This window comes from Canis aureus, chromosome 10, assembly GCF_053574225.1.
Source record: "Canis aureus isolate CA01 chromosome 10, VMU_Caureus_v.1.0, whole genome shotgun sequence".
In the NCBI taxonomy this organism is placed as follows: domain Eukaryota; kingdom Metazoa; phylum Chordata; class Mammalia; order Carnivora; family Canidae; genus Canis; species Canis aureus.
In genome coordinates, this window is record NC_135620.1 from 9,302,909 (window position 1) to 9,327,529 (window position 24,621).

The following is a 24,621-nucleotide window of genomic DNA, read 5'->3' on the forward strand; positions in this document are numbered from 1 at the left end:
TTGGTATTTTTTCTGCTTAGTGTTCTCTGAGCTTCCTGGGTCTGTGATTTGATATCCATCATTAATTTGGAAGCTCACAACCATTATTGCTTCAAATATTTCTTTTGCTCCTTTCTTTTTTCTCCTTCTGTTATTCCAGTTATACATACTACACCTTTCAAAGTTGTCCCACTTTTCATTTGTTTTGAGGTCTAGTATTTCCTTTTGATACTTTGAGTTTCCATCTGTTTACATTACTCATCTGTTTTTGCATGTTGTCTGCTTTTCCCATTAGAGCTCCTAACAATGTTATTTTAAATTCCCCATTTGATAATTCCACTACTATGTGTCATAAATGCATCTGGTTCTGAGGATTGCTCTTTAGACTGTTTTTTTTTTTCATACCTTTTGTCATGCCTTATAATGGTCTGTTGAAATTTTCATGTGTATCAGGTAATAGGAACGGAGGTATATGGTCTTCAGTGTGAGTACTTATGTTAATCTAACTAGGAGTTGGGCTATATTTAATGTTTGCTATAGCTATAGGTGCCAGAACTTCAAATACTTCCAGTGTCCTTGTTTATGTCTCCCCTACCCACTCCCAGTGTTTGCTTCCCTGAGTATTCTCCTCCCCATAAAGAATTCTTATCTTAAAGCTCTTTCAACTATAGATAACTGTTATACTGGCTCCCTTCTGATGTCATGGTAAAGTGTGGAGAGGGGCAGTGTTCCATCATCTTCCAATTAAACCTCACTGGTCTTCTCTTTGGTCTGTCTTGGGGCTGATCTTTATTGTTTATCCACAGACATAACTTTCTTTTCTTCCTGGCCCTGGTCATCTATGTCCACCACTACCACCACTCCACCCTTAGGTGAGATAGGAAGGCTGGAGGGAGCAGGGGTGGAAGGAATGACCTGACCTCAGCTGGGACATGGTAAGCCTTTTCCCCTGGAGAATGTCCTCTGTTTACAGAGACGGCTGGAGGCAAATTAATAACAATTATGCTTCCCTTGTCTGTCAGAGCCATACAACGATCTTTCTCAGATCTTCACCATGAGAACCTCATGGGGTTCCTGGAGGCCAAGCCCATAAAATGTGGTCCCCCGAGTGTTTCTCACTCTCAAACAGTCCACACTTAGCCTCTAACAATTGATCAAAGTTACCACTTAAGAGTTCCTTCTAGTCTATGGCTTCAGCAGCTTCTGCTTAAGGGAAATACATCTTGGCCATGACTCCCTGGAAGCATCTTGCTCTCCAAATTTCTTACTTGTGGTTTGCCTCAAGACTCAGTTCTCTGATGGGTCCAAAAAGTCATTGATTTTCAGTGTGCCCAGCTATTTCTTGTCATGAGGATAAAAGTGATGACTAAGTTTTTTTTTACATATTAGAGTGGCACTGAAGCCCATTAAGAGATTTTAAGCACAGGAGTGATGTCATATGCTTTCTGGTTTTAAAAGATCACTCTGTGAATTATATCTCCTTCGAAGACCTCAAAAGGAAATACGCTGGGCTAAGGTAGGTCTTAGATAATTTAGGTTTCCTCAATAAGCATCATCTTAATTGCAACCCAACACTTAGAAATGGAAAAAGAGCATGCAGTGAACACTTTTATTCCATCTGGGAACATATGGAATTGTTCTATAGAGGATGTAAACTCAGGGCATGAAGATTCATTCTGCGCACTCCCTGGTGATTTCTCTAAAATATCTTGTCCATATTGGCCACCCCCTCAAGTCATAGCGGTGTCCAATAGCAACATAGCTTGTGCACATGATTGATACCATATTCATTCCTTTGCTTATGTTTGTCTTCCACCTTCCTACTAAAATGCCCATACTCCATTCAATGTTCAGAGTTCACCTCATGAGTCACAAACTCAATGATGCTTTCTCTAAATAGAACCACTTTCTATTTTTTCCTCCTTCTTAAATCCCTATTATGTATACAATTAATGCCAAAGAATGTAGCACTGATTTGTTCTTAATTGGACTAAGTTTCATATTTCTTCAATTGCCCTAGAGTTCCTAGCACAGTGTGAACATATATCGGATGCACAATAATTGTTGTTAACTGAGAAAGGGATTGATAGTAGCTGGCTTTGGTAGGCTATTGGTTTTGTATGCTGCTGAAATTTGTAACAGCCACAAATAATTGGAGTAATGCAATAAAAATTTATCTGTAAAGTTCAGCTCAATCACTAATAAGAAATAAATAAGAAACCATTAATGTGTTGTGTATGTAGTATTTATACATCTGTGCATATGTAAAAACATATTTTCCTTTTTTATTATATAAAACTAAGGTAAGCATAATGTCCCTGTCCTATATGCTTTACCTTGTCTACATTTTAATTTATGTGATTAGACCTAACCTGTTCTAAGAATGGTAGTCCTGAGGCAGCAGTATATAAATCACAGAATAATGAACTCTGAGAGCTAGAAAGGATGCAAGAGTTCAGCTGATCCAATCTTCTTCAAAAAAACTCTCCAGAGTTCAAAGGAGATTAAAGGACCTGTCCAAGATCCAAGTGCCAATGTCTGGAATCCAGGTTCTCTAGATTCCACTCCAGAAACAACTCCCCATCGGCAGGTGCTAGGTACACCAGAGGCCCAAGGTGGGTAGGACAATGTAATCTTGGAGTAGAGGTATCCACCTGTTTCTCTGCATCTTGCTGAAATGAGATACAATGAAATCACCATACTGTCTGTTCCCAAAGAATAAAAGTACAACCTGCGAACAATTATTTCGATATGCATAGAAAATATCTATAGGCCACTTGTCTTTTCTATAGTCCTGGTATAAATGCCTTTGTAGAAACACCTACAGTACAAAGGGTATTATGCTAATCTAAATTGTCTGTTAATGTCATAAGAGGTCAGCCCAAGTGGGCCAATTTAACTACAAATGCACATTCCTAAGAGTGCCTCATGTGAGAAGGGTTTTGCTTTTGTTTTGTGTTTCTAACAAAACACTAATTAACATCAATATCTGTCTGTATCCACTGCTTAGCATCCAGAAAAGCCAACACCAATTAATAAAACAATATGCCAACAAACACACAGCATAGATAAGCCATATTAGGAAAGCATAAGGCAAGAAGCTTTGAGCTTTGGCTCTGAAGGACTTCTGTTTCAGTCTCCCCCAGTACTTTTTATATTTTTTTAATTAAGCTCTTCAAACAAACACTTGTGCCAAATAAAGAGAAAGGGTAAAAGGGCAGAAATTCCAATAATCCTGAATATTTTGCTTAACACATAGCATAAACTGTACTTCTCAACTAGAGCCGGTTTCTGATTGATTGTGCTATTGGTTTTATTTTTCACCAGCCACCTGGGTGCTATTTAAATCCAATTCACTGATAGGGATTTTAGGCCACTTTCTTCTGAGTTCTTTTTTCCTCACTCATAAATCAGTCAAGTAATAAATGGAAACAGGATAGCTGATCTGATGAGGAAGACAATAAGGTAGAAGAGAAAACAGAGAAGTGCCCTCAAGTTTAGACTTTGACTGCGTCTAACTTCTTCAGTCTTCCCTCTGGTCATTTCACTTTCATGTGCCAAACAAAGACTTTTTAAAGAATTTTAAAACGTGTTCCCTTAAGGGTTTTCTTTCAAAATGAAGCCTTGCTTTCAACATCTCTTTTGTGCATGCTCTGCAGGACGCCTGGATGATTTCCAGTGTTGCCTTGGCCTATAGACTCTGTTGTATTTTCTTTTTAACAATTTCCATCCCAAACACACTACAGAGGCAGGTGAAATAAAAATCTTCAGTAAGGTATAGGTTGAAGGAGAGGAGCCGTGGGCAGAGCTTTGATTCTTTATCTCACAACAACAGACAAACAGGCCTACAGAAAGTCACCACCAGGCCTGGAATGGGCCACAACAAAAATTTCAGATTCAAAGGCTTCTTGCACCTTAGAAATGGGTCTTTCCTCTCTGTTCATTTTTCTTGCCTTTTCAGTTCCCAGTCTGTACACTACCTGCTTTGGCCATTCCTGAAATTACATAATTACCAGACCTCCTAGAAAATTTTCTCCTTACTTACAAAAGCATAAAGCATTGAAAGACAAGTCTTCCATGCCGTCTCACCCAATTCTGGGGTATAACTGTGCTTGGTCAAATCAGAAGTTGGAACAGCAGGGATTTCACATTATCATCTATGTATTTTTCTCCCTTCAAGATTTCCAAATGATTTTTTTAAATCTCTCTGTTTTGCCCTTTGAAGACCTGCCAGACTGTTTTTCAAAGCAATTACATCATTTTACATATCTACCAGCAATATATGAGGGTTCTGATTTCTCCATTTCTTCATCAACACTTGTCTTTTTGACTAAAACTATTCTAGTAAGTAACAAGTATTATCTCATTTGGTTTTCATTTGCATTTCCTTGATGGCTAGTGATATTGAACACCTCTTCATGTGCTTATTGGACACTTGTATATCTTCTTTGTAGAAATGTCTATTCAGATCCTTTGTCCATTTTTAATTGGGTTATCTTTTTATTATTGAGTTGTAATAATTCTTTATATATTCTAGATACAAGCCTGATATCAGAGGTATGATTTGCAAAACTTTTCTACCCTTCTGTGGGGTGTCTATTCATTTCCTTGAAGGTATCTTTGAATCACAGAAGTGTTTTATTTTGTTGATGTCACAGCTGCAATCTTGCCCCCAGCCTCTCGCTGAACTTGAATCAGCACGAAGCCAGAAGTTCACATTCATACCATTCCTGTGTACCCACTTCTTAGCCAGGACTCATTTCTATGATTGTAAGAGAATGGTTAAGAAGCACCCATAGTAATCTCTGAACAAAATTTCAAGATATTCCATATCTCAGGAGCACAGATTTTCTCCCCTTAAAACCTATGTCTGAGGTGTGATTACCAGATTCTGCAGAAAAGAACAAACTGAAGATTTCAAACCAAGGCCACAGATGGACAATCTGCCTATAAGAGGTGATCCAAATAAGATCTGGTTTCTGTAACTGCCATTCAGAATGACGGATTTTAGTCTGGAAGGGACTTCAAGATAGAAGATGCCATTTGAAAAATGCACCCAAAATGCAATTACAAAGTTGGTTTCACATTTATTTGTTTGGTGAAGTCAACTCTTGTGCAATTTTAACTTAACTTAGTTAAATGAATTATGCAGATACCAACCAAATAACAGAATCTCAAAAACCTACTGTTTCAGTCACTAGCTCTACTGAGAGCTTTTCGACAAAGGAGAAAGAAGGCTGAAATGGATTTAATGAGTCTAGGGGACATGGTGAGCCAGGAATGGGTCATTATAGTCTAAAGTTGTCTCTCTGTAAAAAGATCAATTCTTACTGCACTTGTTTGTTTAGGGGGAATAGTAGGTAGGGCTATAATCATTTGTTCTGCTGCATGACTACAATATATATTTTTGCTTTTTTTTTTCTCTTTCATGGTGGCCTTGATCATGTCAGAGCCATACCTAAAAGGGACCACTTACAGCTTCCCTGGATGAATTAAGCCTACACCACAATGAAAGGGACTACCATATGCTCACTATGCAGAGAGAAATAGATAATTCAGTGCTGTTGATTGTTCAAACTTCAACCATTTCTTCTGCCAATGGCAACGATTTCTAAAAAACAATGTCTAACATCACCAGGAAAATGCCTTTAATTAGACTGGGGGTTTGTTTTCCAAATCCTTTTTAAACAAAGATGCCCTCTCTCTCCCACTGAGAAAAAATAATAGAAACAGATAAATCAAAGCCTATATGTTCAGTTCTATCATTTGAACCTTATTTCTAGAACAGTCAGTGGGGTCTTTGAGGGAGGTGGTGGGAGAAGAACTTTCACTAGAATTATAAGTGTGACAATGAAGAGCATCTTTTACTTTTCCAACAAAAACTTCAGAATTTTTGGAAAATTGAGCCTCAATTTCTTGACTGCATTCACAAGAAAATATCAGGGTTATTGGCAAAGCAAAGATTGTTACAGTATAGTAATAACACCTTGGGTTCATACAATTCTGCCAAACTTTGAAAAGTGCATTTAAGAATATTATCTTTTCCATGTACCTAATGCTCTAAGAGGAAGGAATGATTCTACCTGCCATAAATATTCAGAAGCTAAAACACAGACAATTTCAAGAACACAAATAATCAATGGCTCTTTGGTTTCTTTATCCCTTAATAATGTTTCTAGACTTCCTGACTTATATACATTCCTCTTTCCTCTAACCCCTCAATCTGGGTAATCCCTACAAGGAAACAGCCTCTCTGCTCCATAGACTATAGTTGACTGGCTGGCCCTCAAGTGCAACTTTTCGGTAGAGAGTAGATACTACCTGTTCGGGTTACCTTAATCAGAGTCCACACAAACTCACCAAACTCTAAGGTTGCTATTTCTGTCTCTACAATTGTCAGACAGAGGGCCCAGAGATCTGCAGTCAGTAAACCACTCCACCAACACACACACACACACACACACACACACACACACACACAATTACTTTCTACTGTCCTGCCCGGAAATGGCCCTTCAGCCACAACCATATCTCTTCCTTCTGTTCCAGATCATAACTGGACATATCAAGAAGTTATAGCAACAACCCATCATTATTCCAGGGCTAGGAGGAGGGAGTCTGGAGTTTGTCGTGGCCCTCTACTTGCTATGGAATCTTCCAGGAAGCAAATTCCCACACATGCATGCCCATGCCAGTGAAGCTTGCAGGGATGCTGGCCCACCTGCTCAAAACCCTGTCCTACTAACACAACCAATGAAGCTATGTAATGACTCCAAAGCTTTGGAGTCAAGCATATCTAGATTTGAGGCCTGTTTTAATATTACTTAAGCTTGAACAAAAGCCATAATCTCCATTGGGCATTAGGTGTCCACATCTTAAAAACAGCAATATTATTTTCACAGGTTGTGGCAAGGATTAGCAGAGATGCTCTTTGTACAGCACTGGGCACACAGGGCCTGACACTGAGGTCCTGTATGTGAGGGACATGTTGTGATATGATGACTAATGATCAGTAAATGGTCTCCAAGGCTGATAGTGAACACACAAAACTATGCTTTTCATGGACCTTCCCTTGGCTGTGTGCCTTGAGCCCTTCAGAAATTTTCTGTATCTGGGATCTCATCTATCTTAGGAAGCTATCAAAGGTTAGAATCCAATAATTAAAAGAAAATGACTGATGGCAGCATACCCTGTCTACAAGACCTCCTTTCCCTATTAAACTCTTAAGACCTGAGTGAGCAAACCTAAGCATATAGCACATAGTCCCCAGTATTCCAAGAGGCACTTACTGGACAAGTCTTAAAATCAAGGCACCCTGCTTACTGATTCTAGGAAAACCAGGAAAGATAAATGCATTTGCTTTTCTCAAGGAATTACAGCCTACTAAGGGATTGAAATATACAGTTACATGTAACGGCGACAGATAGAATGAAATCTAAGATAACATATTCACAGAACACCTTCAGGAAGCATAGGCCTTCCATGAGTTTTGCACAGGCTCATCAAGGACTGACACTGAGTGGTTATCCCTCAGGCCCAGAAGTAAAGCATAGCAAAGAGGAGATACAAGCACAGATTCCTCTGGATAGAAAGACTGGCAATCTTCATCCCCTACCTCAGCCCACCTTACTAGAGTGTGAATGGGATGTGGTACAGGTGCCAAATATTGGTATTCTCACACATGTGCACTTCTTCTACCCACAAGGACCAAGGAGGATCCTGAAATATGGGGCCAAGCCTGTTTTCCTTGTAACACTGCTCTCTCTGGGGATCTTGTAGGCCCCTCACCCAGGACTCCGCAGCCCTTTGCAAGCATGAAGAAGATGTCTGCTTCCAACAAAGGAGTCTGCACATTCTTTGGAAAGTCCAAGTATTGCATGAATCAACAAAGTAAAAGCTGAGAATGACAAGGTTATTCAAGGGCATGGATAGGAACTGTGGGGCATATGGGTCCATTTGGACAACTCAGCCAGGCAATGCGCAAATCCTGACTGATGGTGTCCTGTGGAGCCTCAGCTTCTTCCTATCAGCCTACAACGGAATTGGCTCTTCTTTCTCCACTCCTGGTGAGGCTGCAAATGCCAGCCCCAATCTGGACAGGAGACACGCCTCAGTTAGCACCCAGGTTAGAAGAAGCAGTGAGCAGCTCCTCCCTTGCCTGCTGAGGCAACCTCAGAGGGAGCCCAAGTTTACACAGCAGCATCTGGTACCCTCTCATCATTCACTTCTGGCTCAACAGCCTCAAGATTCGAGTCCACTAGCCTGGAAAACTCCAAGTTACGCAGCTGGTGGCCCTGTCAAGAAATGGAAGCATCTTCTCTGGTTTTTCCCTCCAGTCTAACCCTCCAAGCCACCTCCCCATCCCTGTAATACCATCTACACAGTAGCCAAAGATCCTTCCAAAGCAAAGTGCTGATAGCTCCACTCCCCTGGTTTACAAACCCCCATTTCTCAGCCAATATTCAGAATAATATCCAAACCCCACAAGCAAAGTAAAATGTACTCCATGACCTGCCCTCACCCTACTTTCCAGCTGTCTCCTGCCATTTTCTCCCTTCCTGTCTGTGTGTGCTGGATTTCATGCAGATTTTCCTCCATCCCCATAAGATTATCACTCATCCCCACTCTGTTTCTCTGTCTCTCTCAATCCTTGTGCAAATCCTTTCCTTTGAAAATGACCTACTCAGCAGCTCCAACCCCTCAACCTCTTGCTCAGCAGAACTCTTGCAGGACGGAAATTAAATCTGTTGTTCCTCGAATCTGTCTTTATCTGCTCCTAGGGCTGAGTTATCCCTCCTTTGCATTTCCAAAGCACCCTATACTTCTCACAGATTATCATGTATTATACTGTGTAATTGTTACTGATTTATCTGTATCATTTATCATCCCCCACACACTGGCAACATACATACTCTATGTTGGGCTCCTTGGAAGCCAGACTCTGCTCTTCACCATTGCAGGCATATCCCTCATCTCCCATAATGCTTGAAACATAAGTATGTAGTCTGTAAGTATCTACTAAGTAAGTGAATGACAGAAAAGTGAAACAGCATTAAAAGTGAACATAGGATTTTCCTATAAATATGGTAAACTTTGGATAAAGAAATGATCTAATAAAGTTCCAATTCAATGCTCTATTTTTTTTTAAATAAAGGAATGGGGCCCACAGAAGTTTAGTGACTACCAGATTGACAATCAGAATCCCATCTTGAGTAAACTTGGTCCCTATTTTCCCCAGCAAGAGCTCATAAACACCAAAAATTTCAAGAATCCACCATGAAGAGGATAATTTCTTATTTGGGGACAGACTCCTTAAAACTCTGGCCTCAAATTAGACTAAAATTCAGTTACACACTGGCATTATTTCCTCCAGAGGAAAATCCATCTTTAGCCTACTCTGCTGGATATATCGTATTATGCAGGGACCCACCCTAAGGATTTCACACCGTTCTTCCAATTTCCTCTTATTCATTATAGAAAGGATGGATACGGACAAACAGGCTATACGCCATCACAGTACCCTCAACACCCCTTCTCGTTGCATAAAAAAGAGCAATGAGAGGAGTCTTGGGCTCTCTCCTCTAAGTTCTATTGCTGATCTATTGCATAAGGTATGACAAGTTGATATTATAATACTATTATCTGTAGAACAATAACTGAGATCAATTCATAATACCCCATTTGTTTCCTGTGCAGATTTATTTTAATGGTATATTATAATCCAAATTGCTGGATTTGGTCAAATGGAGTGGATTGGATATTTTATAAATATTCCATCTGCAGGCTGAACCCAACTCCCAGCTCCTTCCCATGCTGCAGTGACATGCGAGCAGAGGGAAGTCATTGCCACGCTGGACAGAGGGCTCACAGTCAGAGGCCCCCGGTTGTTCAGCACTGGCGGGCTGAGGGGTCCCCCCAGCAATGAGTGATGTTCCACCACCCTTTGGGTTCAATGGGAAGTCCTGAGTGACTGCCCTTAATAAAGTTACCCAGGATCCCAGCTCCTGGCCTCTGGCATTGACAAGAATGAGAGCTAAAATTTAACATCACTTTCTAAAAAACTAAGTTGCACTGTTCAAAAGTATCTCTGTGAGGCTTTTCCTGAGTTCTAAAAAAAGCTGATTTCCACTCCCTGACAGAGGCACTCCTGGCTCCATGGTGAGGGCCAGTGGCACAGTTCCTCAGGGCCCAGTTCCAGGCAAGCAAAAGTTCTTTGCCTTCCATCATCTAATCACCCACGGTCACACAAAAGACAGCTTCCCTCGGAGGGAGCAATGCTGGAAATGCTTCGCTGTGCCCTGTTCCTCAGCGTAGGAAGTAACAGAGCAACTTTGCCTCCAGAAATATCCTGAAAACACCAGATGTGTGAATGGGTAATATCATATTCAAGGAACACTCTATTTAGAGAAAGAATCTGTAGCCAACTCATCAGTGACATAAATGTATTTTATGGAGAAAACAACAAAATCATTGCTCTCTGGGGGAAAAAAATCATAAATAAACAAATAAGTTTGATGTGAGACTAAGAAACATAATGGATAGTTTCATATTCTTCTCCTTCACTTAAATCAACTGTTCCATGTTCTTTCATAGACTAGCCTCAACTCACTTCTTTTGTAAAATGGCTTTAAACTAGAAGAATGGCATACTCTTAAAATCTAAAATAGGATTCAATTACACAAGGTGCAATCCCTATGTAACCAGAGATATCCCCTACCAAATCCCACTTACCATGTCACTTGATCACATAGTTCCCCTAGGGCTGCTCTCACTAAGACACCTGTGTCCTCTCTCTAGTCTCTTCACATTCTCACTGTGTAGTGAGGCAGCTCCTTCCATCCTAAGGCCTTGGTTGGACAAAAGCCATACAGGCTTTCTGTTTCTAGGAATGTGTTTTTTCTAGGGTCACATTTATTGTATCCAGCAAACATACCTGCACTCTGAAATACTTTTTCAAAAAAAAAAAAAAAATGAGGAGCCCCAGACCACTGGAACATCCTCACTTAAAACATTGCAGATGTCACCTTTCCTTAAAGGAATTTTTCTCACACAACAGAAAGCAAAATTTTCTTTCATCCTGACTCCCAACTCTGCTCTTGTTTGTTTGATGTGGAGGAGGATTTTGAGAAATTGCCAGTTAGGGATTTCTAAAGTCTAGGTTGCTTGCTTACCTGCTGGCCTATTCTGTGTCAGGACAGTGTCTTGTTCACCGTTGTACACTAAGCTTGTGACACAATCCCAGGGTCTTTATAGTTGCTCAATAAATACTACTGAACATTGACTTAATGATTATTCTTAAGAAGAAACAGGAGAGCCAGAGAGACCCTCACAATATTTGGATAAAAGCGATGTTTTGATAAGCAAGTTGCCATTTAGCCCCGAACAACAGCCTGGTTTCTGTGTGAGTTTGGGTGACAAGAGATTATTTCACTATTTGGATTCCACTCCCTTACCCAGGAAAATCCAACTGCTTTTATTGGACTGAAAGCAACCTTCCTGAAATTCCATTTGATTTGGTACAAATTAGGCTTTAAATCCACATCCTAAAATTGTCTCAGAGGTTCTGCATTTTAGCAATGGAACACCACCTTCCTTTGCATACTCTAAGAACTAGGACTTGGTAAAAAACAAATTTGGGAAGGGTGACTAGGTTATAAGCTGATCTTCACATATACCTCCCCTTCATTAGGAGAAACAAAATGAAACTGATGGGACCCTTCCATTACTAAAGCAAGAGTTACCTATATTGCTAGGCTTATGACCAAAGGACATTTCTCTTCATTCTGAATCTTTATGTGACTAACGTTTTACCAAGTTATTTAAAAATATTTGGCCATTCATTCATTCTCAGGAATCTTTTGCCTGCCCAGTAAATGCCAGACATAGTATGAGACACAGAGAAATTAAAAACATAGTCAAGGTTCTCAAGAAACTCACATTCTAGTTTTAAAGAAGTAAACCAACAAATATAACACCCTGTAATAAATACTCTGATGTCTAAAGACATAGAGATCTAAAGAAATTTAACCAGAGAAATCCTTAAGTCAGTCAGCAAAGATTATGGAAGTCTTTCTTTAAATTGGAAATGCTTGACTTGATTTAGATGACAGAGTAAAATTTAGCCAGCCAAAGAAAAGGAAGGGTATTAGAAGCAAAAAGATTAACCTGCATAATAACACAGGGAATACAGAGAGTAAAAAAAAAAAAAAAAAAAAAAAAAAAAATGCTAAGGCTTACAAATGGCTTAATATATTTGGAATATGGGTTGAAATAAGGGATTGAAAAAGAGGTGAAACTAGAGGTATATGTCAGGACCTGATCACACAAGAATTAATATGCCACACTAAGGAGGTTAGCCTCTATCCTTTAGAATAGAGAGTCATTGAAAACTTCTGAGATGAGAAATAGCAAGATAATATTTGTATTTTGGAAAAATCTTCTACTTGCATAGTAGAAAGTAGATGAAAGGGGACAAGAGTAAGTCAAGAAGAAAAAAGCAGGGCAGCCCCAGGGCTCAGCGGTTTAGCGCTGCCTTCGGCCCAGGGCGTGATCCTGGAGACCTGGGATCAGGTCCCATGTCGGGCTCCCTGCATGGAGCCTGCTTCTCTCTCTGTCTGTTTCTTTCTTTCTCTCTCTCTCTCCCCCCGCCCCCTGTGTGTGTGTGTCTCAAATAAATAAATAAATAAATAAATAAATAAATAAATAAATAATCTTTAAAAAAAAGAAGAAAAAAGGAGATGCTTGGGATGATCTAAGATGGAAGGAAGGAAGCAGCAGTAGGGACAGGGAAGAGACTGATTTGAAACACACTGAGGAAGTAGAATCAGTAGGACACAGTAGCCCCTGAGACATTGGTTAAGCAGAAAAAAATAAGTCTACAATGATTCCAAGATTTCTACCTTATGTGACCAAATGGAGAGAGGCATAGACACACAGCTGCTTTTCTCAGTGTTATATGTGGACCACAACACCAGAATCACTAGAGGTGTTTGCAAAACAACGTATCTCACCCCATAGTAGACATTTTAATGAGTCAAAATTTATGCATGATGAAGTTTGAAACACACTTCACAAAAGTAAGACATGCACAAAACAGAGCAGGTGAGATATTGAAGAAGGTTAATGAGCTTAGCTTAAAGCCTGTTGTTTTTGACAAGCCTGCGGAATATCCACAGGGATGGGTTTTATGAGCAGCAGATAATATAGGACTCTTGCTCAAGGGAAAGAAAGGGTCTGAAGCTGTTTTCTTTAGGAGTCAACAGCTTTTAAGTGGCAACTAAAGATATGGGTTTTGTTTGTTTTTTAACAAAATCTTCCTGGAGATAAAGAAAAGTGGTAAGAAAAGGCCCAAGATAAACCCTGGGAACAGGGAGGTGTAGGATGCTGTCAGAGGAAAAGCAGCCCACAAGGAAATATGGCAAGTAATAGCACCAAAAGCACTGGGTTCAGCTCTGGTTTGTTACTTAACTAGCAGAGAGGAAACCTTGGGCAAGCATAGCTTTTCTAATGACGCTAATCCATTACATCTCTAGGGAAGGGAAAGAGAGGATGTCAGATGGCTTACCACTTAAATCTATACTGAGAGGTTTCATAATACCTTATCCATGAGTTGTTCATGCTTTTTCCTACCTAATTCCACGCCCCAAAACAAGATGGCTTTGGTCACAACAGAAAAAAATGCACAGCAGCCATTGGTACAGCTCCATGCACACAGGCATTATGGATACCTCTTAGATTCCAATTAGCCCCAGAATGTGGGACAAGTGGTAGAAAAAGCAGAGTGATATTAACTTTCTCACATATTCTCTGTGACAGCATCAGAGTAGTCAATGGACCCTGGATTCCAAAAGACATAGGCCAGCCTCCAACTGCATTAAGAGTAAACAGTAACAAGAAATTCTTCAAAGGCAGGCATTAAGATTTAGTCCTTCAAACCTATTCCAAGTCAATTCTCCACTTTAATGCTAGACAATGTGGCCCGGTATAGCACCTTCGTGACAGGCACAGAGATTTCATCGCTTTCCTCTACTTCAAATGCATTCAATTCAAATACTTCAAATGTTCCAACTACCGCCATCTATGGACACTTCAAACAGCAACCCTAGCACAGTGGTTACTGTCATCTAAAAGTGGTTTGTTTTTTTTCTCATAATCAACAATTCATTATCTTTGGAAAGTAGGTCAATTCTCATATCATACCACTTAACCATAAGTGATCCACCTCATAATCATCACTGCAAAACGACTTATTTATAACTATCAGAACTACTAATGACCTTCCTAAACCACCATTTATTTGTAGAAGCACTTGCTAAGGTTCTATTTGGTCAAATAAGTTCTCAGGGGATTTTTTCACTATTCCCCTGTAGAACAGGGGATAGCTGATTGGCATAGCTAGAGACCACAGAAATGGAATAGTTACAACACGTCTAGTATCTTGGCTAACATTCATCAAAGGTCAGACAGGTAGAAAACTAACACAGAAGACTATTAATGATTCTGTTCCCAACCTGTCTGATGGCTTATCAAGCAGTTCATTAATGTGTCTCAGAATTCTCCATGACTCTGCTTCCTCATCTATAAAATGGGGATAATAACTATCTACCTTGAATGGTTGCTGAGATAGTTAAGTAAGGTAACCTATGTAAACACACAGTAAGTGCTCTATAAATTTGTTGTTACTATTTCCACTGTGGAAATCAATAAAGTACCATTTTAATCTGCACATCATGTGGGTTAAAAAAAAATAAGGAAAAAAATCATCACAACGAACAAGGGTTTTTCTTTTACTATTATTATCAAAGACTCTTAAACAGGTGCTCCTAGGGGTATCTGGGTGGCTCAGACAGTTATGTGTCCAACTCTTGGTTATGACTCAGGTCGCGATCTCAAGGTCTCAGAGTGGTGAGATCCAGCCCCATGTCGGGGTCTGTGCTCATCTACTTAAGATTCTTTCTCTCCCTTGTCCCCTGCCCCTTCCCCCACTAAAAACAAAACAAAACAAAAAACATATGCTTCCAGAAACAGAATGCATCCTATTTCAGAAAGGTAGCACACTTTATCTCAACAATACTTGAATTTTAGCTCATAGAGAGAACACAAAATACTATTGTTTAGAGCAGTATGCTGTAGAAAAGAGAAATACTTTTACATAAATATAAATTCTGCTTCCCTTAATTTCCAGCTTTAAAACACCGAGAAAGGTCCTTAACTCTGAGCCCCATTTCATCATTCACAGAGAAGAAGCCATATTGCTAACTTGGAAGGATTTGGGTAAGGATTAAAAATGAGATAATATAATAGGTTTCAATTAACATATTTCTCTTTTCCTGTCAGTAGAAACACCAAAACTTGTCACAGAGTGGATCATTTATGAAACACTTGTCTAAAGTCAAAAGGTAAGGCCTGGCAATGGTTAACTATGGTCCTCACATAACAATAAAACCACTATTTTTCTTCTTTTCTAACATCAATTGCATTTACATCTTGAAAATTCAAGCAATTCCATCACATATCATCCCAGGAAGGGGGGAAAAAGACACTGAGTAGAGTTCACTCAAGATTGAGTAAAATTTAAAGTTCAGCATTTTTTCTAGGATGTTACCAACTCAAGTATCTACAGGAATCATCCATGTAATAGAAATAAGAGAAGCAGTTTGGATCTAACAACAGGGAGCAGTGAGGACTGTGGTAAAGTACAGACTATGTGCCCTTTCTAAAGTGAGCAGTGACAATGGTGTTGTTTACCTATGCAAGTCCAATGTTGTGTGCTTCAAGAAAGGCCAGAAACCATGTTTGTATGTGAGATATTCTGGATTCTAAATATTAGCATTAAGTTCTATCAAAAACAAATAAGCATTCTTGGCCAAATAAAAGTCCTTTGTGCCAAATTCAGTCCATGGGCCATCAGTTTATAACTTCTGATTTATAAATCATCACTATGATCACCATATGGCCACCGCTGCAAGAATCCCAAAAGTGGCCACTGAAATGAACTCTTTCTCCCTTATCATCCACTACTAGCTTTGTTCTCCTTCACCATATTCAGTCCAGACTAGCAAGATAGTATTAAAGGAAACCTGAAAATGACATTTCAAAGAAGTAAACTTGCCTGGACCAATCTCCAGGCAAGTTTGTTTACGTTTTTGTTTTTGTTTTTGTTTTTTTCTTAATGTTTACTGAAGATCTTCTCACATCCTTTCTTTGACATGTCCTGGACCCTCTGGTATTGAAAGATCTGTCTTCTGATGGAGGGGCAAAGGACAAAAGAGGCAGGTCGGTCTCAGTTCAGGAGCACCCCTCCCCCATCAGGCCTGCTGACCTTGACAACAAGGGCGATGGGAAGTGGCTGGCTCTCAAGCCCACTGACATTTGGAAACACAGGTGTGGCCCACAGCCCTGGCAGGATTCAGCCAGGCACTCCTGTGACAAGCCCAAGCCTGTTGGGGAGACTCCCCTGACAGTCTGAGCAGGAGGCTGAATCTGTCACTGTCTGGCTGGAGCGGCTGTCTGCATCAAGTGCTGACACCGGATGCCTGAATAGGGACTCAGTCAAGCAGGCATTTGTTACAGAAAGCTCCCCCAACTCATATTTCACAGTGATCAGAGGCGGTGAGGCGGAGACCCGAAGTGGCTCATCAGTACAGTATTAGCCATGGTGGTTATCACACAGGGACAGCTGGGCTGAAGCCAGAGAAGCCCTCTTTGGAGACAACAAATGTTCAGTGCCCCCGGAGGTGGTACAGACAGGCCGCCAGGCCTCGCTTCACATTGCCTCCGCCTCTGCAGTCCTCCATTCCCCACACCTCCAAGCAAGGCACTCCAACACCCCCGTGAGGCTCAGAAAAGAAAGAACACAAAGAGGCTGTGTGAGGCTGGGAGGAAGGTGCGTGCTCAGAGGAATGAGACAGGTGTGCGGCTGAACGCTGCCCCTGGCCACCTCAGACCCAGACCCTGGCTGCTTGTTTCCAAGGCCTCTCCTGAGTTGAAGCAATGAGGGCCCTTTGGTACTTACCCTTCTAAAGAGTTTTACTTTTCTTTTATCAGCACTGCTCTACGATGCTCTATTCTACAATCAGTCTGACAGATGGAAAGACAAATGAAAAAAGCAGAGGATATGCCATCAAATTTAGTTTTGTCTCAGGAGTTTCACAAAGAAATGAATTCTTTCCCCACATCCTTCTAATTGTACTGGCATGGCAATCAAGGCTGGTGATTATTTCCAAGCATCTCAACAATTAATTAAAATGCCCCCTCCCAACCCTTGCTCCAAAGCCCATCCTGCATTGTTTGTGACTTAGCTACTCTGAAAAACTTGAGAACCAAGTTTAGCAAGCAAAAGATGAAATCCTTCTCAGGGGAACCATGAGCCTTCTGAATTCAGAAGTCAAATGGCTCTGACATGACTACAGTTACACAGTCACAAACTGGCCAAGAGAAAGAATGAGATAATCACTAGGATAGTCACAAGTGTCCAGGTCTCACTGTCAACCATTATGGTGACAGTAATAATATTAAGAATAACCACTTACCTTTACTGGATACTTAGCATATAATAAGTCTTCTTCATAGCATTTGCATGGACATTTTTGAATCCTCCACAGTTACCAGTAAGATAGGAATGTTACCATCCCAGTATTAGAGGAAACCAAGTCCAGGAGGTTTAAATAAATTGTTCAAGCCACATAGCTTGGAAGAGGCAGAGTCAGGATTACAAATAAACAGTGCCTTACACGTAGTCCTAAAAATATTCATTTCTTACAATTGCTAAGTATGGTAGTGAAGGAATTTGACCCAGAGTCAGATAACCTGGCTTTAGTCTTAATAGATAGACAAAATGCACCAATTAATGAAGGACAACAAAAAAGCAGCAAAAAATAAAAATTCATATTAAATTTTGACACACATCTGAAAAGAAACACAGAATGTAAATAGAATTTAGATATTTGAAATTTACAATGACATGATATGCTATCTTTTGCCTATCAAATTGACAAATAACTCTTTTTTCTTTTTTTTTTTTTTTTGACAAATAACTCTTAAAATTACAATATCCAGTATGGGTAAGAGAGTACTCTCAGCTATTACTAGAAAAAATATTGATTTATATAACATTTCTGGGGACCATCCTGATGATATACATTGAAATCCTTAAAGTGGTTTATAGCTTCTCTGGTAGTTTGAAAACATGGCTATAAATTTTTTGACACCCCTTCCACTGAGAGTAAGGGTCTATATTCTCTCCTCTTTAAAATGGGACAGAATTATGACTGCTTCAACCAATAGAGTACAGCAAAAGTTACACCATGTGACCTCCAAGGCTAGGCATAAAGCCCATATACACCTGCCTTGTGCCGTTGACATACTCTTGGATCCCTGTGCCAAGTCATAAAAGTACCACCACACTGAGATTACCAGGCTGGAGAGGCCACATGTAGGAACAGCACTCAACAGTCCTAGCTATACCCAGCCTTTGAGTCTGTCCGCTGAGATCCCAGACATCATGGAGCAGAGAACAACCATCCCTGCTGTGTCCTGACTGAATACCCAACCTATAGCATCCATGAGCATAATAAAATGGTGGTTATTTAATGTGGCTAAGTTTGAGGTTGGTTTGTTATACACCAATACTTCAGTGAAAAAAACCTCTAACATTGTAATTATTCTTCTGAAGTCTATTCTGGGGGATCAGAGATATGCACAAGAATTATATACGCAAAGAGGTTTAAAATTTGGAAAATGGGAAATATACATTTGAACAATAAGGGCTTTCTTCATCCACTTAAGTAAGTGTAGGAATGTAAAATCAGGTTTTGGAAAGCTATTTAATAATATGAAAAAACTTTCATAACATACTTTTAAGGAGATTTCTAAAAGAACACTTTTGTGGGAAAAAACAAATATATATATATATACATATATATATATATATATATATGCACTAAAACTGGATGAAAATACTCCAAAACTTAAATAGTGTCTATTACTGAGTTATGATATTATGGATGATTTTTATTTTCCTCTTGATGATCTTCTGCATTTCTAAAATTCATAATTAAAAGTAGTAGGCAACATGCTAATATTAAATGGAAGGACCTCATTAAATCAATGTAACTTTAAGAAAATCTTATTGAAATCCTGAGTTCAAATTCTGGCAACTTCTATCTTATTATCTTTGGAAAGATCCTAAACCCCAAGTTTGTCATCTATAAAACCAAGAAAACAACATCTACCTTGAATGATTTTTTTAAAGATTTTATTTATTTATTCATGACAGACACAGGGAGAGAGAGGCAGAGACACAGGCAGAGGAAGAAGCAGGCTCCACGCAGAGCCCAATGTGGGACCCGATCCCGGGACTCCAGGATCACACCCCAGGCCGCCTGCCTTTGGCCCAGGGCACGATCCTGGAGACCTGGGATCGAATCCCACGTCGGGCTCCCGGTGCATGGAGCCTGCTTCTCCCTCTGCCTGTGTCTCTGCCTCTCTCGCTCTCTCACTGTGTGCCTATCATAAATAAATAAAAATTTAAAAAAAAAAACACCCATTTATCTGGTCTTCCTGGTTCAACTTCTCCTCCCCAGTTCCATGCCACATTGTTGTGACTTTGTTAACTTAACATTTGTTAAGTGGAGCCCCGGGACATTGGATGGTGAGCCTAGATTCAATAAAAAGACCACAGGGAGATTGAAATAGAGAAGATTATTACAGATTCTGGAGGAAGTACACAGTGCATGCCTACAGGTGCTACATGGGGAGGTCAAGGCAGTGACAGGCCCTAGGTCACATGCCTTTATTAGAGACCAGAGGTAGAGTGCTTTGGGGTTCCCAGACTAAGGCCAGATTGGTCAGTTCAAAAAGAGCAGAGTTTTGGTAAGTTCAAGGGGGTCTTATCTAAGGGACACAAAAGGGGAAAGACCTGAGGAGAATGTTATTCACAAGAGCTGATGGAAAATTGTAGGAGCTTAAATTTGCTTGTGATCCTATGAGCTGTTTTCTACTGACCGTTATTTAGAACATGCATCTCAGGATGGACTAGGGACAGTTCAAGGATCTTGGAGACTGTCTGGCCACACGAAACAGATGCCAAGGCAGCAATATCAATGGAGTGATTTAGCTAAATTTTCAACATACATGTACATTCCTGATAATAGCTAGTAACCATAGGATCTCACTTGGGTTGAGAAGCCCTCTATACCAGGCACTGGGCTCAGCCTCCATGTGCATTAGCTCACTTCTCCTTCCCCATAACTCTATGAGGCAGGTACTATTATCATCCCTGTTTCTCATGTAAGGAAACAAAAACACACAGCTAAGTCACTTGTCCTAATCAAACTCCAAAGCGTGTACTCTTTATCTCTCATCTCTGTACAATGATAGGATTACTCTATATAAAACTTGACATGTGAGGAAAAACATCAGACTACTTTCAATTATCCTTATCACTAGGGTGACAGTTGACCCTAGAGCCTAACCCAAGTGCTCCTCATTCAGGAAGTGTTATAAACAGAGGAAAAAGAATAACCACTCTCCTACCCTGACTCCTGGTTGACCTTTCCTCCACTCCCCTGTGCCACTATCTTTTGTAGGATCCAAAGGCCCTTGGGCGTGTCCTATTAATCTGTGTCCTCTGGGCCTGGTGCACCAATTACCTAATCTCGGGAGTTTAAAAATGATTGTTCAGCTGAATAAAGAGGATCTACTCAAATTAGCAGTTCTTCCCTAATTCCTGCTTCCCAAGAGCTCCTATTTGGAAGAAACACACACACACACACAATGTTGTTGAATAAATGCAGATCCATCTAGTATGCAGTCATCTGGGTCTGGAATTAATTCATGAGGAAACCTTAAACTTGAACATTCAAATTAAGTAGAAACTGACAAATGACATCCCTCATCCCCACCGGATTCAAACTGGGAATAAGATAAGAGTAAGATAAACAGAATCCAAATACAGTAGCCACATTTTACTGATGATAAATTTTTGTAAGTTCTTTTTTAAGATTTTATTTATTTATTCATGAGACACAGAGAGAAAGAGAGGCAGAGGCACAGGCAGAGGGAGAAGCAGGCTCCACGCAGGGAGCCCGACATGAGACTCAATCCTGGGTCTCCAGGATCACGCCCTGGGCTGAAGGCGGCGCTAAACCGCTGAGCCACCCAGGCTGCCTCTGATAATAAATTATTTATCATTATTATGAAACTGACATTGGAGAAAAGTGATTTATATTTGTGAGTCAATGGGCTTCCCAACCGCAAATTCCAAAATTAAACTTACACACTCAGTTCTAGGAAGTGCTATACTGGGAAAGGATTCCCCTTGGAAGGTGAACTCGGGCACTTTATGTCTTCTTTTATTTTATTTTTTTTTAATTTTTATTTATTTATGATAGTCACACACACAGAGAGAGAGAGAGAGGCAGAGACACAGGCAGAGGGAGAAGCAGGCTCCACGCACCAGAAGCCCGACATGGGATTCGATCCCGGGTCTCCAGGATGGCGCCCTGGGCCAAAGGCAGGCGCTAAACCGCTGCGCCACCCAGGGATCCCTATGTCTTCTTTTAAAGAGGAAACAAAGAATGGGATGCCATGACCCTTATCTCCTTCTAGTTTACCAATAAAATTGAGTCATTCTTCCTCTGCTAGGGAGGAGTAAGTGAGGTGGGAAAAGACCACAGAATCCTGGCTCTCTACCTGCTATGACTCTTGGGTTAATGAGAACTTCAAAGTCATGAGAAAAAGCTTTGTACGGTTGAGGACAGTGGACAGATTTCAGCATGGGGTTGAGCACGTAATTATTACAAATTATTTGCTTTCTATTGCTCTTATGTGTGTAACATATATATTTCGTTGACATCAACAATTTAAAAATTTCCGTTTTAACTTTGTGCTGCAAACCCAGAAGAACTAAGTATCACATAAACAGAGTCCTCTGAAAATTCAGCCCTACTTCTTATTGTGTCATACAACCCTGAAGAAGGCTTTAAGCTCTTTGAAAATACATTCTTTTACTTCATTGTATGCTCTAGAATATTACGCTTATGGTAATTTACTTGTAAATATATTCCCATGGTGCATACATGAAGAAGAAATGGTATGCGAAATATAAAAACAAAAACGGAACTCACTGGCTCTTCAACTTGTAACTCAGAGGGAGAAAATACAGGCAGCTCAAGACAAATAGGTTGTGCTCCGATCACTCATTCACATCCCAGTGTGGGCGCTTGGGAAAGATCTTCCCGCTGAAGACCTACAGCATAGATCTTTGGATCTAGTGAAGGTTCATCTGAGTTTCGGAGGGACGCCCCGACCTCTTGTCGCGCAAAGAATACCCGAGCATTTCATTTCTGGACCTAGGACGGGGCACAAAATATAAAGAACAGAGTCTGGGGGGTGGCATAGGAGGACTGGAAAGTGGGAGAAAAAGGCGGGACACCATGAGTCGGGAGACGAAGAGGACAGCCCGGGTTTTGACCTCTCCTCCTTCCCTCCACCATTGTTACTTACGTCAACTCGCCTGCCCCAAATCATGCCCTTGCTCATCACTAGAAACCAGTGTGGGCAGAGACAGGGGCCACGGGTGGGAGGAGCTTTGCAGAGGGAGAAGAGAGGAGAGAGAAAAGGACAGAGGAAACATTATCGCTTCACAAAGAACATTATCGCTTCACCTCCGTCAGCTGTGGCTGGGGAGGTCTCCCTTACCTGAGGTGCAGTCGCTGAGCAAACCTGACTGAAGCAAACCTCTTCAAACCAGTATGGATTCTAGCATGTTAGATATTCGATCATCAAAACTAAAAACGCCCCTCGCCACACGCCCCGCCACCTCCACCGAGGCGACGCCGCACTCGCCCTGAGAGAGGTGGCGCGGCTCTTCCGGGCCCGCTCTCGCGACCTCTCGTGACCTCTTGCGACCTCCCGCGCCTCTCGCGCGACTCGACGCCCGACTTCGCGCCCGGGAAACCCCGTTGCTCCCTTTCCCCTGGCGGGCAGCGCGGAGGCCGCGGGATGCCTGGAGTTACTGTAGAAGACGTGAGCCAGCGGGAGTTCGTCAGAGCTCTGGCAGCCTTCCTCACAAAGTCTGGGAAGCAGAAAGTCCCTGAATGGGTGGACGCTGTCAAGCTGGCTTGCTCCCTCCGATGAGCACTGGTTCTACACAAGAGCTGCTTCCACAGCACGGCACCTGTACCTCCGGGGCGGCGCTGGGGTCGGCTCCATGACTAAGGTCTCCTGGGGACGTCAGAGAAACGGGGTCATGCCCAGCCACTTCAGCAGACGCTCCAAGAGCGGGGCCCGCAGGGTCCTCCAAGCCCTAGAGCGGCTGAAAATGGTGGAAAAGGACCAAGATGGGGGCCGCAAACTGACACCTCAGGGACAGTGGGATCTGGACAGAATCGCCGACAGGTGGCAGCTGCCAACAAGAAGCATTCGAACAAATGCTGGGTTAATAAATTGCCTCATTCGTAAAAAAAAAAAAAAAAAAGAGTCAGGCCTCAGTTCCAAGGCCATCCTCATCACTTACCACCTGGGAGACTGTGGACAAATTATTTAACCTCTGCCTGGTACACAGTGATAATTAAATATTAACTCCATGCCACACAGAGTTCTAAGTTACAAGTATCATCTCATTTGATTAAAAAAAAAAAAAAAAACTATGCTTAGTAAACAGAACGTTAAGGAAGCTCAGCATCATAGACACTGATGCCACCCAAATCTCCCTTCATGGAAGGACCTGTTGCCCCAGCTGTTGGCAGAGGGCCTTCCACTCCCAGCCCCTCCAAGAGACTTGTCAGTAGAACTGCCTTGACTACAGTCACTCCCCTTCTCAGGATAAACCCACTTCCAATGACTGACTGGACATTTAGTAACTTGCCCAAGGGTCCAAGAACCCATGGTGGGGATACAAACCCAAACAGGATGACACCAGCGCCGGATCTCCTGACTATTCCATTCCACCACCTCCCACTGTTAGACATTACTACTTCATCACCTTAACAATCCTAGCACAATTTATACACCTCCTCTTATCTTTTTCAGTAGGTAGACGCTTCAGGTAGAGGTTTTGCCTCAGAAATGCCACACAGAATTCGAAACTAACAAGAGGCATGCAGACCTCTGTCTCTGGGGAGTAGATCTCATACTAATAGAATCCCTGCCAACTCCAAGGAGCTAATGCTTAAAAGATAATTTTCTATAATACACAGGTCAACACATTTTCCAAGTTAGGATATTCTTCCATTCCTTTGGTATCCTCAATTTGAATAGGGAGCCTAATTTCCATAATAAAGAAAGCTAAAACTGTCTGATGTTGATTTAAACAACTGAGTTCCTAAATACAGCACCTTGTTTTGACTCTGTTTTCTTTCTGCCTCTGCTGTGGGATTCATAGTCAACTCTTCCACTATAACAGTATTTCCTTTACAAACATGTCACACTCTCCGAATCAAACCTACTTAGCAAACCAGAGCACCTGATCCACCAGGGGTTTCCCCACTTCTCCAACCTCCAACTCCATTCCTCTCAGTTGCCAGTGTAAAGTCATTTCTGAAAACCACAAGAGGATAAATGGAAACTGGTCTTGACCATAGAGAAAGAAAAGTCATATCCCTTCAATTTTCTGGAGCCTGACTTTCTTTAAGGGTTTCA

The 24,621-nt window shown here is 41.2% G+C and overlaps 1 long non-coding RNA gene and 1 pseudogene across 2 annotated transcripts in view; one reads left to right on the forward strand and one right to left on the reverse strand.

The window, feature by feature from the left end:
* LOC144321947 (uncharacterized) overlaps window positions 1-22,906 on the reverse strand; it is a 242,919-nt gene extending 220,013 nt beyond the window's left edge. Inside the window, exons 1-2 of one of the 2 annotated variants that reach the window (XR_013387490.1) lie at window positions 22,486-22,634; window positions 22,107-22,331 (exon numbers count right to left, since the gene is read on the reverse strand). This is a non-coding gene — a long non-coding RNA (uncharacterized LOC144321947). Of the gene's footprint in view, window positions 1-22,106; window positions 22,332-22,485; window positions 22,635-22,680 lie in introns of those variants that run through there. The other variant, XR_013387493.1, reaches the window with a different exon arrangement.
* A 3-nt stretch (window positions 22,907-22,909) lies between these two features.
* On the forward strand, window positions 22,910-24,276 carry LOC144321946 (small ribosomal subunit protein eS19 pseudogene; annotated as a pseudogene).
* Window positions 24,277-24,621: the final 345 nt, after the last annotated feature.